Source organism: Callospermophilus lateralis, unplaced genomic scaffold (genome assembly GCF_048772815.1).
Source record: "Callospermophilus lateralis isolate mCalLat2 unplaced genomic scaffold, mCalLat2.hap1 Scaffold_408, whole genome shotgun sequence".
Taxonomy (NCBI): Eukaryota; Metazoa; Chordata; class Mammalia; order Rodentia; family Sciuridae; genus Callospermophilus; species Callospermophilus lateralis.
In genome coordinates this window covers 522,398-537,522 of record NW_027514360.1, presented here as the reverse complement: position 1 = coordinate 537,522, position 15,125 = coordinate 522,398, and the positions used below count along the sequence as shown (strand labels likewise).

The window sequence follows — 15,125 nt, the reverse complement described above, 5'->3', positions numbered from 1 at the left end:
TGTTTGAGAAATGCTGTTCCATATAATTCCCATAGTATCCCTGTAAGACTGGAATAAGTATCCTGGTTTACATAAAGAGAAGGAAGCTAAGGCTCAGAGGGAGTAAGTAACTTTCTCAGTGTCCCCTGACTCAACTTGGGTTATAACCAGAATTTGAACATGGATTAGGCTGGTGTCCTTTCTGCTTTCTAGACACCAGCTCTGGTCTGGGTCTGACACAGAATAAACAGTTAAGTGTTGAATAGAAGGGTGAACATGAAGTTGCTGGGTGGAGAAGTTGATCCTTCAAGAAGAGCTCACATGGGGCTGGGATTGTGGCTCAGCGGTAGAGCACTCACCTAGCACGTGCAAGGCCCTGGGTTCGATCCTCAGCACCACATAATAATAAATAAATAAATAAATAAAATAAAGGTATTTTGTCTGACTACAACTTAAAAAAAAAAAAGAAGAAGAAGAGCTCACATGGTTGGTTTGTTAAAATTAGAAAGACTCCCTCACATGGTTCTGTGGCTTGTTTGAAAAGAGATGACAATATCATGTAGTATCTTGGATTATTATTAGACTTTCCATGTTTTCCATGCACATAATGAAAACCATTTTCTCTGCTGAACAGCACAGAAACTATCTCTGTCTGAAAGCAACTTGATGCAGAGTATCCCAGCTGGGAGCATGAAGGGCACCCAGAGAAGGCGTGGCTGGTCCCCAGAAGGCCAGTTAATGCATCAGGATTTTACCCACACCATGCTGGCTTGTTAGGGGCTGAGGTCTTGTGGCTAGAGTACAATTTTCTCATCCTAAATTGTTTCACACCATTCTGATCACATACACAAAAATGAAATCTAACAAAGAGGGAGAAAGAAGAACAAAATCTTTGACTCTGAAATACCCAGAAGAAAGCTAAAATGGACATGGTTTGAGGACCTAACTGGCAGCAGACATCCAGGATAAAAAAAAAACAAGTACAAGCAGTGAAGATGTTGGAAATTAAACACCATAGTCCTTGGGAAGCACCCATCCTTACTCAGACATATGGTGGCAATATGACCAGCTTCACTTATATCAAGAAATATATAATCAGCTGAAATCAGCTACTGCACCTGAAGAGCAGATATATAGAGCTCAAGAAGCATCTCTGAGTCTTAGATTTTCTAGGACCTCTTGAGCAGAGGGAGCAGAGACTTCCAGAAAGGAGACTAGCTGGTGCTCTCTCCTTCCCTGCTTTAGTGAGTCCCAGGGCCCTGCCCTTGCAGGTGTTGACCCACCCAGGTCGACCATTGCATACGATGGGTAAGCCAGTGGGAGCCTCAGCCCCAGTTGGTGCCCTGTGAGACCAAATTAAGGTAAAGAAATGGTGGATCTACAGCACAACTTGCTCTTTGCCTTCTATCCCAGAGACCCTCTAAGAAAGGGAGCAGGGGGAGAGAGGACCTAAGTGCCGGCAGACATCCAGGGTTAAAAAAAAAAAATACAAGCAATTTAGTTTTACTAAATTCAGTGACTGAATGTAGTGTTGAGGACAAATTTCACTTTGGGGCAGGGCAAAGAGGCAGCTGGTGAAGCGCTGAGACTCTCTGACATATAATCCACTTTTCTTCCTTTCAATTCAGCAAAATAACCTAAGAGAAAATATTCATAAATATACATATGATCTATAGAAGGCAAAATCATCAAAGCAATAATGCTAGAAATGCAAATTTATTTTTTATTTTTAAATGTTAGGAGAAAAGCTGGTGGATTTGATGTAATTACTATATAACTTGACATAAAGTAAATTCACTGAAGAGACACTTGTTGAAGATGGATAAAACAGGGTGGATAGAGGAGGGAGATACAGAAAGGACAAAGGCATGGACCTCACTTTTGAAATGCCTCAACTCTGGTGAGCTTGTGGTTGCCAAAGTCAGGGATTTGAATTTTGTTCCTGGAAGGAGATATGACAGTCATTCGTGATTAGGTCAGAGCCTGGCATATGAAGAACCGGTCTGATTTGTCACCTCATATGCTTTCTGAATAAAGACCCACATTAATTTCTTACTAAAACTTAGAGTTGATTTGCTTGGTCCTTAGAATAGATTGGTTGTTTACCTTTTGTTTTTCCTTTGAGAAAGAAAGCAATTCAGTGAGCATTTGTTGACTGCTTGGCAAATGTGCTAGGTACCATGCCAAGCTCTAAGGAGAGAATGCTGGACCAGGGAGACCTGTCTTTGTCCTCGTGGACCTTTCAGTCTGCCACATATTAAATGAACCACACCAAGCAGCACTCCATCACAGTGTGTGTCCTGCAAAGAAAAGACCTGTACATAGTTAGGAGAACTTACTTAGTCTGGGAGTTTGGGGTTTCTCTGGGGTGATGGCGTTTAAGCAGACAGTCCTGAAGGATGGACTTGGATTAGCAGGCAAAGGGCAGAGCATACGACCTTTAGGACAGAAGGGAATGGCACTAGGGAAGGCTTTGACCCATTTGAAGACCTGAAAGGAATCCAGTATAGCTCAAGCTTAGAGATTAAGGTGGGATGAATGGATTAGCAACCCACGAAGTACAGAACCCAGGTTCTAGAAGCAGCCTTGTAAGGCACAAGGTCACACTTTATCTTTATTGGATTAGGAAGCTCTCAAAGGATTTTTGGCAGGGGAGACAATCCAACTTGCATTTATATATATATATAAAAATCCCTCTGACTTTGATGGTGAAAGAATTAGAGTGGAGGATTAGGGAGACCAGGTAGACGGGGACTGCCCAAGTCCAGGTGAGAGATAATGATGGCTTGCTTGCATGAGGGTAATGGAGCTGGAGAGGAAGAAAAAATGTAGTGATCTAAGGTGTCTTTGGAGGTACAGATGTTAGGACTTAGTGATTGGTTGTGGTAGTGACATGCAGGGACATATCAAGACAGGAGCTCAGGTTTCTAGTGAAAGTAATTAAGAGACAGTGGTGCCCTTCCTGTGACTGAACATGCTGGAAGAAGGTTAAAATAACAACAATAATAACAACTATAACAACAAGCAAAAGACAAATGATGAATTCTTTTGTACCAACAAGAGACTGACATTGTATGTAGAAATGGGTTAAGGATAAAAAATGTGAAATTCCTAACAGAAGTGCAGTTGCCAAGACATGTAGAAAAAGGTGTTTAACTGTATTTAAGAGAGGCAGATTAAAATATCAAAGCACCATTTACCTATCACATTGATAGAGGATTTTTTTTTTTAGAAAAGCATGCTAATGCCTAATATTGATGAAAACCAGAAATGGCATTCACATATATTGCTGGTAGAAATTAAATGTGGTATAGTTTTTTTTCTGTTTTGTTTTGTTTTGTTTTGTTTTTTGCAGGGGAGGGTAGTTTTAAATTGTTCAAAATGTTAAGCAATATAGTTTAAGTACATATTCAAACAACCTTGCAAGAAATGTTTACAAAGTATCAAAGTATTTACACTATGAAAAAATTTGGAAACAATCTCTACATCTGTAAGTAGGAGGTTATTTATGTATCTATATATCTATTTTTTTTGGTACTGGGGATTGAACTCAGGGTCACTCAACCACTGAGCCACATCCCCAGCCTTATTTTGCACTTTATTTATTTATTTATTGTTTGTTTGTTTTTTATAAATGTAATAAAATTTTTAGTAATTAAAGAAAAAATGATTTTCATGAAAACTTCAAAATGTCACCAAGCTCTTAGCTTGATTTTTTAAATTTTTTTTGTTTTAGATATACATGACAGTAGACTGCATTTATGCACTTTGATATATCATACATAAATGGGATATTATTTCTCATTTTTCTGATTATACATATAGAATCACATCGATCATGTAGTTATATATGTATATAAGGTAATAATGTCTGTTTCTTTCTACTATCCTTCCTATCCCCATATTCCCTCCTCTACCTTCAGTCCCCTCTACCTAATATAAAGCATCTCTATTTTTCCCTTGCTCATTGTTGTGAATTAGCAATCTCATATCAGAGAAAACATCTGGCATTAGCTTATTTAGCTTAGAATGATATTCTCTAACTCCAGCAAACACCATAATTTCATTCTTCTTTAAAGCTGAGAAATATTTCATCACCTACACAGATCACATTTTCTTCATCCATTCATCTATTGAAGGGCACGTAGGTTGGTTCCATAGTTTAACTATTATGAATTGAGTTGCTATAAACATTGATGTGGTTGCATCACTATAGTATGCTGATTTTAAGTCCTTTGAGTATAAACCAAGGAGTGGGATAGCTGAGTCAAATGGTGGTTCCATTCCAAGTTTTCTGAGGAATCTCCATACTGCTTTTCATAGTGATTGCACCAATTTGCAGTCCCACCAGCAACATATGAGTGTACCTTTTTCCCTACATCCTCGCCAACTTTATTGTTGCCTGTATTCTTGATAATTGCTATTCTGACTGGAGTGAGATGAAATCTCAGAGTAGTTTTGAATTTCATTTCTCTAATTGCTAGATATGTTGAACATTTTTTCATATATTTGTTGGTTGATTATGTATCTTCTTCTGAGAAGTGTCTGTTCAGTTCCTTAGCCCATTTATTGACTGGATTATTTATTATTATTATTATTATTATTATTATTATTATTATTATTATTATTATTTGGTGTTAAGGTTTTTGAGTTCTTTATATATCCTAGAGATTAATACTTTATCTGAAGTGCATGTAGTAAAGATTTTCTCCCATTCTGTAGCTCTCTTTTCACATTATTGTTTCTTTTGCTCAGAAGAAGCTGTTTAGTTTGAATCCATCCCATTTATTGATTCTTTAGTTTACTTCTTGTGCTTTAAGGGTCTTGTTACAGAAATCAGAACCTAAGCTAACAGGGTGAAGATTTGGATCTACTTTTTCTTCTAGTAGGCACAGGGTCTCTGTTCTAGTGCTTAAGTCTTTGATCCACTTTGAGTTGAGTTTCATGCAGGGTGAGAGATAGAGGTTTAATTTCATTTTGTTTACATATGGCTTTCCATTTTTCTCAGCACCATTTGTTGAATAGGCTATCTTTTCTCCAGTGAGTGTTTTTGGCATCTTTGTCTAGTATGAGATAACTATATTTGTATGGATTTGTTTCTGTGTCTTTCATTCTGGACCATTGGTCTACATGTCTGTTTTGATACCAATACCATTCTGTTTTTGTTACTATAGCTCTGTAGTATAATTTAAATTCTGGTAATGTGGTGCCTCCTGCTTCATTTTTCTTGCTAAGGATGGCTTTGTCTATTCTGGTTCTCTTATTGTATAAATGAATTTCATGATTGCTTTTTATAGTTGTATGAAGAATGTCATTGGGATTTTAGTTGGGATTGTGTTAAATCTGTATAATGCTTTTGGTAGTATGCCCATTTTGACAATACTAATTCTGCCTATCTAGGAACATGGGAGGTTCTTTCATCTTATAAGGTTTTTTCCAATTTCTTTCTTTAGTTTTGTAGTTTTCATTGTAGAGGACTTTCCCTTCTTCTGTTAGATTTGTTACATTGATTCCCAAGTCCCCCCGACCCCCTCCGAGGCTATTGTGAATGGGGTAGTTTCCTAATTTCTCTTTCAGTGAATTCATCACTGATGTATAGAAATGTATTTGATTTATGGGTATTGATTTTATATCCTGCTACTTTACTAAATTCATTTATTAGTTTTAGAAGTTTTCTGGTAGAATTTTTTGGATCTTCTAAATATAGAATCATGTCATTGGCAAATAGTGATAGTTTGAATTCTTCTTTACATATTTGTATCCCTTTAATTTCTTTCTCCTAATTGCTCTGGTTAGAGTTTCAAGGACGATGTTGAATAAAAGTGGTGAAAGAGGACATCCTTGTCTTGTTCCAGTTTTTAGAGAGAATGCTTTCAATTTTTCTCTGCTTAGAATTATGCTGGCCTTGGATTTAGCATATATAGCTTTTACAATGTTGAGGTGTATGTTCCTACTATCCCTAGTTTTTCTAGTGTTTTGAACATGAAGGGGTGCGGTATTTTTTAAAATGCTTTTTTCTGCATCTATTGAGATGATCATATGGTTCTTGTTTTTAAGTCTATTGATAAGATGAATTGTGTTTATTGATTTCCATATGTTGAACCAACCCTGAATTACTGGAATGAATTCCACTTGATTGTGGTGCACTATCTTTTCAGTATATTTTTGTATGTGATTTGCCAGAATTGTAATGAGACTTTTTGCATCTATGTTCATCAGGGATTCTGAAGTTTTCTTTCCTTTATGTGCCTTTGTCTGGTTTTGGTATCAGGGTGATATTAGCCTCATAGAATGAATTTGGAAGTGTTTCCTCCTCAACTATTTCATGGAATACTTTGAGGAGTATTGGTGTTAATTCTTCTAAAAGTCTTATAGAAATTGGTTGAGAATCCATTGGGTCCTGGGCTTTTCTTGGTTAATAGGATTTTTATGGCATTTTCTATTTTATTACTTGAAATTGATCTGTTTAAATTGGGTAGGTCTTTCAGTTTGGGTAGGTCATATGTCTCTAGAAAATTGTTGATGTCTTTGATATTTTCTATTTTATTGTTGTATAGATTTTCAAAATAGGTTCTAAATATCTTTTTATTCAGATGTGTTCATTGTGATCTTTCCTTAGACAGGGTCTCAATGAATTGCTTAGTGCCTCACTTTTGCTGAGGATGTCTTTGAACTTGCCATACTCCTGCCTCAGCTCCAGAACCTCTGGGATTACAGGCATGCACAACTGAGCCTGGCTACATAACCATTTTTAAGTATGCTATTTCACTAGGTGAAAAAATAGATCATGTGAGACTCAATGGCACAAGTCTATAATTCCAGCAACTCAAGAGGGTAAGGCAGGAAGATCACAAGTTCAAAGCCAGCCTCGGCAACTCAGAGAGACCTTATATCAAAATAAAATAAAACAGCTGGGAATGTATCTCAGTGGTGCTAGAGTGCTTACCTAGCATACATGAGACCCTGACTTCAATCCTCAGTGCTGGAAAAGAAAAAGAGTTGTTATAATGAGTTTGTTTAATATGATCCTATTTTGTAGAGTATCTGAATGTGAATGTGACTTGTGTGAATGTCCATGTGTCTTCTTACAAAAAGATTTAGGAGAAAATATATATATAAAAGGTATTGCTAGTAGTCAGTGAGATTTAACTGTATTTAGTATATTTGGATAAATAGAAAAAAATAATAGTTTATAAACAACTCTGATTATCCCTTCCCTGGGAAGGATAATCAGAGTTGTTTGTTTTCCTGTTTCTGCCCAGCTTGGATCTCCTCTTCCATGTAGAAATAAGAAACTTGATGATGAAGGTCTAGGCCATTTCTATAGGCCTTTCAGCCTGTTTGCTTGCTGGTCATAAAATATTCATGCCAATTAATTTTAAGCCAGATGACAGGAAGTGGAAGTTTAGAGCTGCCCAAAGCTCACTCCACCACAGCTTCCATCAGTGTCCAGCACAATCCCTTTGCCACTCTTTTGCTCATCCCTTGGCAGTTGGGATTTCATCCTCATTTGCAGTGGCGGTGGCATTCCTGGGTGTTAGATTACCAGCCCTTTCCATTTCCTTGGTTACTATCTTGGATCTTTGAACAAAGAATCACTTTCAGTTCACATTTTTCTAAACTTGGTTTTAGAAATTATGCAGCTTCTTATCCAAGGGCCCTTTGGGGGGTCTTAAATAAGTACTGATACAATCTAGTCACTTTTTGGAGAAGCTGACAGTGTAATGGAACTGGATGACCTTGCCTTGATTTGGAAATAAAATTTAATTAGTGGTCAGATGCTAAAGAAATGCAAATTTGGAATTTGAGGACTGGCATGAACGCTGGGTTAACAGGGCAAGTCCTGGTTCCTTCTGTAAGGAGCTGTGTGACTTTGAACATATCGTAAGGTGTTTTTGTTGTTTCAGCTTTAAAATATGACAAAATGAGGTTCTGAGGTCACAGTAAAGTGAGGGAACTTACACAAGCCTCCCCCCAAAATGTAATGGGGGCACTGAGGGGGAGGTGGGCAAAGTGGATGAGCATTTTAAATGTCAAGAGTTATCTATTATAATAAGAATTAGAAAAAGGTATATAAACTGCATCTCAAACCTGTGACTTCATGGATATTTGTATGTAGAATGGTTATAAGTATAAACTGAGTTGTTAGCATCCCCTTTGTATCTACAGAATCCATTTTCAGTTGCAAGACTACCTTTCACTAGGCACGGGCGGTGGGGGGCACAGGAAAGGAGCTGTAGGATTTTTTTTTTAATAATAAAATCCCTTAAAAATAAAGTTAAACAAGAATATGTGAATTGCTTTGGAAAAGTTAATGATAGTAGAGGCAACCCATGGATATGGTAAAAAATGTGATGTTGGTGCCCAAATTACTGCATCAAGCCTTGGATGGATCACTAAGCCTTATCGAGCTACAGTTTTCTCAGCTGTAAAAATCTCCCAGGGTGTTTATGAGGATCATGAGATAATGTCTGCAGATATTATCAGCTCAATAACTGTCACTTAGTAGGGACTCAAATGTATGAGTTTCCTTTTCTTTCTGTAGCCTCTTTTTTTTTTAAGTTAAAATAATATCTGTGATAGGCTGGTAAGTTTTCTTATTTTCAAGATGAGGTAGCAGATCCCAACTGGAGAAGGACAGTCCAAGGGCTGAGGTCACCTGCTCTTTACTCCGCCAGGCTCAGGTGTAGCAGTGAGGGCATAGATCAGACCTCAGATCCAAAGAGCTTGGGGAAACTGACCAAGCTGAGAGAACGAAATAAAGCAACCAAGGCAACAGTCCTGCTCTAACACCAGGGGCCAGAGAGGGAGAATCACAATCTGCTGGGCACTGAGTACTTTTAAATTGTATGGATTTGTATAGCCCCTGCTCTGAAAAGAGCTGAACTCCATGTATACAAGAAAATAAGTTTGGAAAAGTATCTCAGAATGTTGGAAGGAAGTATGTTGAGGTTGCAGCCCTTTTCTTTGCTCTATTTCTTCTGGTTTCTTAGTGGCCTTTCACAGATTAACATCTATGAAAAATAAACATAAGTGCCCAAATGATGGGAAGGCTGAATTTTCTGTCCTGGGAGTTGGGCACTATTGGCATCCGGGCTTGCAACATAACTATTAATTACCATGCTTAATTTTTTATGATCACACTTCATTTTCTGAATAGTTCCCCTTGCAAACCGTGACCATTGGCAATTTCCTCTGCTCCATGGGATCATGGAGAGTTGGTAGCCAACATTAGGTATAAAACCAGTGATGCATTTTAGTCCAGAGGACTCAAGGGATTAATTGTGATTGTCTTCTTGTTTTGCAGATGGAAATTTTGAGAATCAGAGAGGGCTGGTGATCTCTCAGACGCTTGGTCAGTAGGTAAGTGATGATAAAGGACAGTCTGAAACAAAATATGCTTCTAGGCTCTATGACCTAACCTCCGCCAGACCCAGTGGCTCCTGTTTTGTGACTTTTCTATTTTGCACAATTCAAGGAATAAGATGAGCTGGTTTGAGGCCTTTGCAACGTCGTGTGCACTTGTTTCTGGTTGTTCCCTTCGTGGAGTTGGAATGAATGTTCAATTCGAGTTTTTGAAGACCTCCTAGGTATTATCTGGCCTGCAATGGGACTTTTCCTGGGAATGGTAGACCCATTAGATTCTGGCCTGCCCTGTGGCTGGTGTGACACTCACTGACTGTCCCTGCAATAGACCTGAGTGTTTGATGAATGTAGCACTGATCCAAGGGGTGAGAGGGTGTTGACCTCAGCCCCACAATGACCCACTCTATGACCTTCAGTACACAACTTCACGCAAGGTTGTCTTCATTTTGCCTGCCTTCTTCCCAACTGTTTTACTACAGAAAATTTGGTGCTAGTCTCTGTTCCAGGTACTGGAGATGACAAGCTAAAGACAGCATAGATTTTGCCCTTGAGGAGCTCACGGCCCAGTGGATGAGCTCCTTCTTTCCTTGGTAGTTTCTCATCATGAGAATTTCTCATATCTGCTTGGAGTTTGTAGTTGGTGGAGTGTTTTGTGACCTTCACAAAACTATGTAAGATAGAAAGAAGTTGTGACTTCCATCCACAGAGGAGAGACCCGCGGCTCAGGTTGGCCAAGGCTATCCAGGGAGTAGGACTCAGAGCTGGACTCCAGATCCTTGCTAACTTCAAGGTTGGTTTCTAATCCCAGCAAAAGATTCCCCCTGACAGTTTTAGCATCTTGTGGGTATTGCTGTGCCCTAATCTTCGGCATCAGGGATGAGGTTGGGGAGACAGGCTCTTGGATGGAGCCCTTGTTGATGTGGGAATAATTTCTGCAAGTCGTTCTTTCCTGTGTCTAGCTGATAGGTGCAGAAGCAATGCTTTTCCTCCCTGGCAATAAAAGCAGCCATCGGCTCTGGGTGAGCTGGTAACCAGAGGGAAATCTGCCCAAGGCCAGGGTTGCCTCCTCCAAGTGACTGGGACTTAACATATCATAGAGAATCTGGCAAGGTGTTTGGGGGGATACAGCCCCCTTCTTGTGCTGTGACCCTGCCGAAGGCTGCTGCTTCCCACCAAAGCTTAATGATCCTGGACTAAAGAAAGCTGGTAGCTTCTGCCTTTGCAGAGCTGCCTTGCCTCAGGCGCAGCGCAGCGTGGAGAATGATAGGGATCAGAGGCTGTGCTGTTTGTTTATGTGGAGGACAACTCCTTGTGGAGGAAGTTCTTGGATTGCCTCAAAGTCTGGAATTTCAAAGGGTGCAGGACTAACCTCTGGGACTAGACCTGCTTTTTCTATTTTGCAGTTTGTGTGTGTGCAGGGAATGGTGGCATCCTTGAGGTAGATATGCCTGAAGTGTGGGAAAGTAAAGGATGGCAGGATTTGTGGGCAATGTGTGAATTTTTCAGGATGGGGTATGTGTGTGTGTGTGTGTGTGTGTGTGTGTGTGCGCGCGCGGGAGAAAGAGAGACAGAGAGAGAGAGAGAGAGAGAGAGAGAGAGAGAGAGAGAGAGAGAGCCCTAGGAAGCAATTCTTATGGGAAAAAAATAAAACTTGCTAGTATTATTTTTCAGCAGGACTCCAAAATGGGCTTTAAATAAGTCTCATTAAACTCTTTCATGACTAGGGGAGGCTGGCCCTTCTTTCACTCTGGCTGGGATCACCCAGTTCTCCCTGGCCATCTTCTTTGGGGTCAGATAACAATGCCAGTTATTTGTTTTCATCTCTCCAAAGCCCTTCCCCCTCCCTGCCCTCCACAGCCCCCACTCCCACCCCAGTGCTGTGTGATCTCTCCGCCTGGCCCTCCCCTGGACCTTAACAGGGACAGGGCTGGTGTTGGGACTGACAGATGATAGCTGCTGGAGTGCCCTGTGTCTCTCATTGTCCCAGCAGGGAACTTTAAGGTCTTTGTGCAGGAGGTACACTGAGCTGGGAGTTCCGGGGCACCTTCCTTTCCCTGAGGGTCACTTATGGCTGCAGATGCTTCGCAGGACTGTGTGTGTGCAAACCCTTTCCTTCAAGGGTTCGGTTTCCTCTTGTCTGACATGGGAAGAGGTGAAGTCCTGTTGAAAGGCAGGTTTCACCCTAGACTGCAAGCAATCTGCCAGGTCTCCTGAGTAGAGCCGTTTCCCAGAGTGATTATCTTTCCTGAGCTGAGAGCCAGGTGCTCTGCAACAGGAAGCCAGGCAGGCTTAGCAACAGACTTATCAGGCTACGCTACAAGAATGTTCCTTCGTGTAAACAGGTCTGGGTCTGTACAGTTCTGTTCCTCTCTCTGCATTGGCTCAGCTCTGAGGCTGGTGCATCATGATTCGCAGGGCTCCTTCGCAGTGGTAAAGCACTCCCTGAGGTGTGCGGCTCTTCTGCATCATTCTTGTTCCTCCCCACACAGAGCTGCAAGTGACTGAGTGTATAGGAAGGACAACCAGTGTTTGTGGTCACCACAAAAAAGCCACTGGCTCAGGGTGGGGGGCGGACAATTGTCCCCCTGGGGTGCTCATGACTTGTATAATATAGCAGGCCTTCATCTGAGTCCTAGTTTGGTCTTTATTCAACCAATTGACTCAACATTTTGCTCCGGTCATTGCAACCTATTGTTGAAGATGTGTCATGCGTATTGCTGTCTAGTCAAGGGTGAGTGGGAATTCACCATCATCCTGCGTCCATTCTACTTGCCAAATTACCTGTCTCAGAGCTGCTGCATCTGCCTAAGGGATGAGGTATCTTTCCTGAATTCATAGAGGCAATAAAGGGATTAGTGGGGGCCATGACTCTGTCAGCCTCAGTTTCTTCATTTCTTAGGTAATAGGTTGTAGGATCGAATAATGATAATCCACAACACATAGGAAAAGACTGATACACAGCAGCAGTAATCGTAGTAGTAATGATGACAGTAATGATAATGCATTATTTTGTGGTACTGTATATTTCTTAAGGTTCTTTTATATTTGATTCTCTCAGCAACCCTGCATTAAAGGCAGGATTAGGATTACTCTCTCAATTAGACAGATGAGGAAATTGGGGCAAAGAGAAATGTGATGTGACTTGTCTACTGCCAGCTCAGAAGGCCTGGTCTGGAGTCAGCAAAAGCCATCATGGCCACAGTGTGGGCTTGGGGAAATGCTGGCTTGGGGATGCCTGGTAGAACTAGAGCATCCAGCCTGGTTGGAGCAGGAAGTACTTCCTCCCCAGACCCTTCTGCCTTTTATCCACCTTGGTCCTGAAGAGCCTGCTGTTTGGAACATTCTGCTTGGTGCTTGTCAGCAACTGCACCCTAGTGGTCATTCTCGAGTCATCGTGGCTACAGTCTTTGGCTCGAATTGGCTCTAAACCAGAAAAGCCAGCTGGCATCAATCCTGTCACATGCCCCAGGTGAACCCATTGCCTGACTTCAAAACTTCCTAGACAGATTCTCCAGGGGTGGGAGAAAGCAGCCACCCAATATCTGCCTTCTATGTGCTCTTAGTCACTGATCAAAAATGCTCATTCAAACACTCTGATCAATAGACACTTAGTAAGCAACTGCATGTGCAAGGTACTCTGGGGATAGGTATATATTTTTTTCTAACTTTTATCTTTTTCACAATAACTAAGTTTCAAAGAAGTTAGTTAACATGCCCAAGACTACATACTAATTTAGTAAAAATGCTGGGATTTGAACTCAGATTCTAGGGCTAGAAAGCTTACACTTTGATTTAAATAAAGCTTGTAGCACAGAGTGGCTAGCAAGAAACAGTGGTCATTTATTAGTGAGAGTTCTTTTTAAAAATAATCATTAACAAAGCACTCACCATACTACATTCTAATTGTTGGTTATTTGTGGTTCTCTTCCACTGGACCATGCAGTTCCTGAGGGTAGAAACTGACAGATCCAGCCCCTATCAAGGTATATGGTTTATAGCAACTGATCAATAAATGTTTGAATGGTTAACAATATTAATAATGAGTGAACTATTGACTACATGCTAGGCATAGTGCTAAGTGCTTTATGTATAGTTTTGGGTCTCTTAACTTTGGGATTCTGAGAACTATTCTGAGAACTGTGAGGTTAGGGAATTTCATCATTTTGTGAACATCATCAGATATATTTACACAAACCAGGTGGTCTCGTCAATCACTCTATGTGGCCTCTTGATGCAATCAAGGGACACAGTAATCATGAGATGCATAAAGCTGCTGCTGGCATGACACAGCATGCTGTTTTATGGTAAACTGATCTCTTGTAAGTATTGCATTCTAAAATCATATTAAAATACAGTATAGTAAATACATAAACCAGTAACATCATTGCTTATTATTATGATAAAATATCATGTGCTCTACATACTTGTATGTGCTGCACTTCTATATGACTGGCCGTGAAGTATAGATTTTTCTATACCAACATCATCATAAATATGTGAGTAATGCATCATGCTATGATGTGATAATATTTACATCAGTAGACCGTAATAACTTTTCATTTTCTATGTGACCACTGTCATATGTAGTCTGTCATTGATAAAAAACATCCTTATGTGATGCATGATTATATTATTTTGCTTAATTTTTACAGCAACCCTATAGGATACATACTATTATTTTATACTAAAGGAAAGGTATTGGAAGATTTTTGAGTTACTTTACCAGGTTGCATGGCTGGCTGAAGTGGCAGGACTGGGAGGGGATCTGGGCTAACTGACATAATTTTTGGTGCTCAGTGGATATCCTGTGTCGTTCAGATGCACTAGTCTCCCCAGTTGTCCCCATGTTCTTCATAGCCACAGCTGATTCTCATGGCTCCTTCTGTAAATTCCTGTGAAGCTGTCACTCAAATGCAGGGCCTGCTAATCTTGAGCTGTGTGAGGTTTCCATAGAGAAGAGATAAAGGTAGTGAAGGCTGGAGATTCATAATCATATATGAAAAACAGAATGAAAATCCACTAACAACACTAATGGGAAAGGGGTGTCTTTCCCCGGTAGTAGATTAGATTTGTAAGATACAAGTGGGGGCAAGGTCAACGTCAAGAGGCACAATCTTTTGAGTTCCATGAACAGTGGGGAAGTATTTCAGCAGCATTCTCTGGTGTAACTTTTGGTTTGGCAAGTCCACCACAGCAAACTCATTGGTGGGTGAGACTGAATGAAAGGGAAAGAACAGTCTTGGTGCATTGCTCTCAGGGGAGGGCCTTTACTTCTAGTACCTTCCCACTGGACCTCATGGACCAATGACTTGTTTCATCATGTGGAGCTTCATCGTATGCAAGCCTAAGAAATGGTACTCTAGTTTCCATGCCACAAATAATTGACCCCTTGTGACTTTGTCCAAAAGGTAGCAGGAGCATATGCTTTCTGTGAAAGTAAAGCAGCAGACAGGTAGATCCAGCTGGGAAAGAGAGGGGCTAGGAGTGGCTCTGGGGGCTACCTAGACAGAACAAGGATTCCGATGGAATTTCTGATAGGCCAGAGCTCATGTTGCATGATTCCAGGCAACATGCTGAATCCTGGGGTCCACAGTAAGGAGCACTGGTGCCACCGTCTATAAGCACAAGCACCTATCTTGTGAGGCTGCAAATGAGCACTCCTGCCAAAGGAAAAGGTAAGCAGAGTAACTTTCTGACAGTCTATCAGTTGGAGCCTCCTAGGCATGTCTTTAAGTAGAATCAGGGCTTTGCTGTTTTGGAGGCTAGTCCTGTGCACCCAG

General features: G+C 40.6%; 1 long non-coding RNA gene across 2 annotated transcripts in view; it reads left to right on the top strand.

Moving 5' to 3' along the window:
- Positions 1–15,125, top strand: part of LOC143387803 (uncharacterized) — a 220,499-nt gene that overhangs the window by 128,117 nt on the left and 77,257 nt on the right. For both annotated transcript variants that reach the window (XR_013155049.1, XR_013155050.1), the window contains exon 2: positions 9,287–9,342. This is a non-coding gene — a long non-coding RNA (uncharacterized LOC143387803). The remainder of the gene's footprint in view (positions 1–9,286; positions 9,343–15,125) is intronic.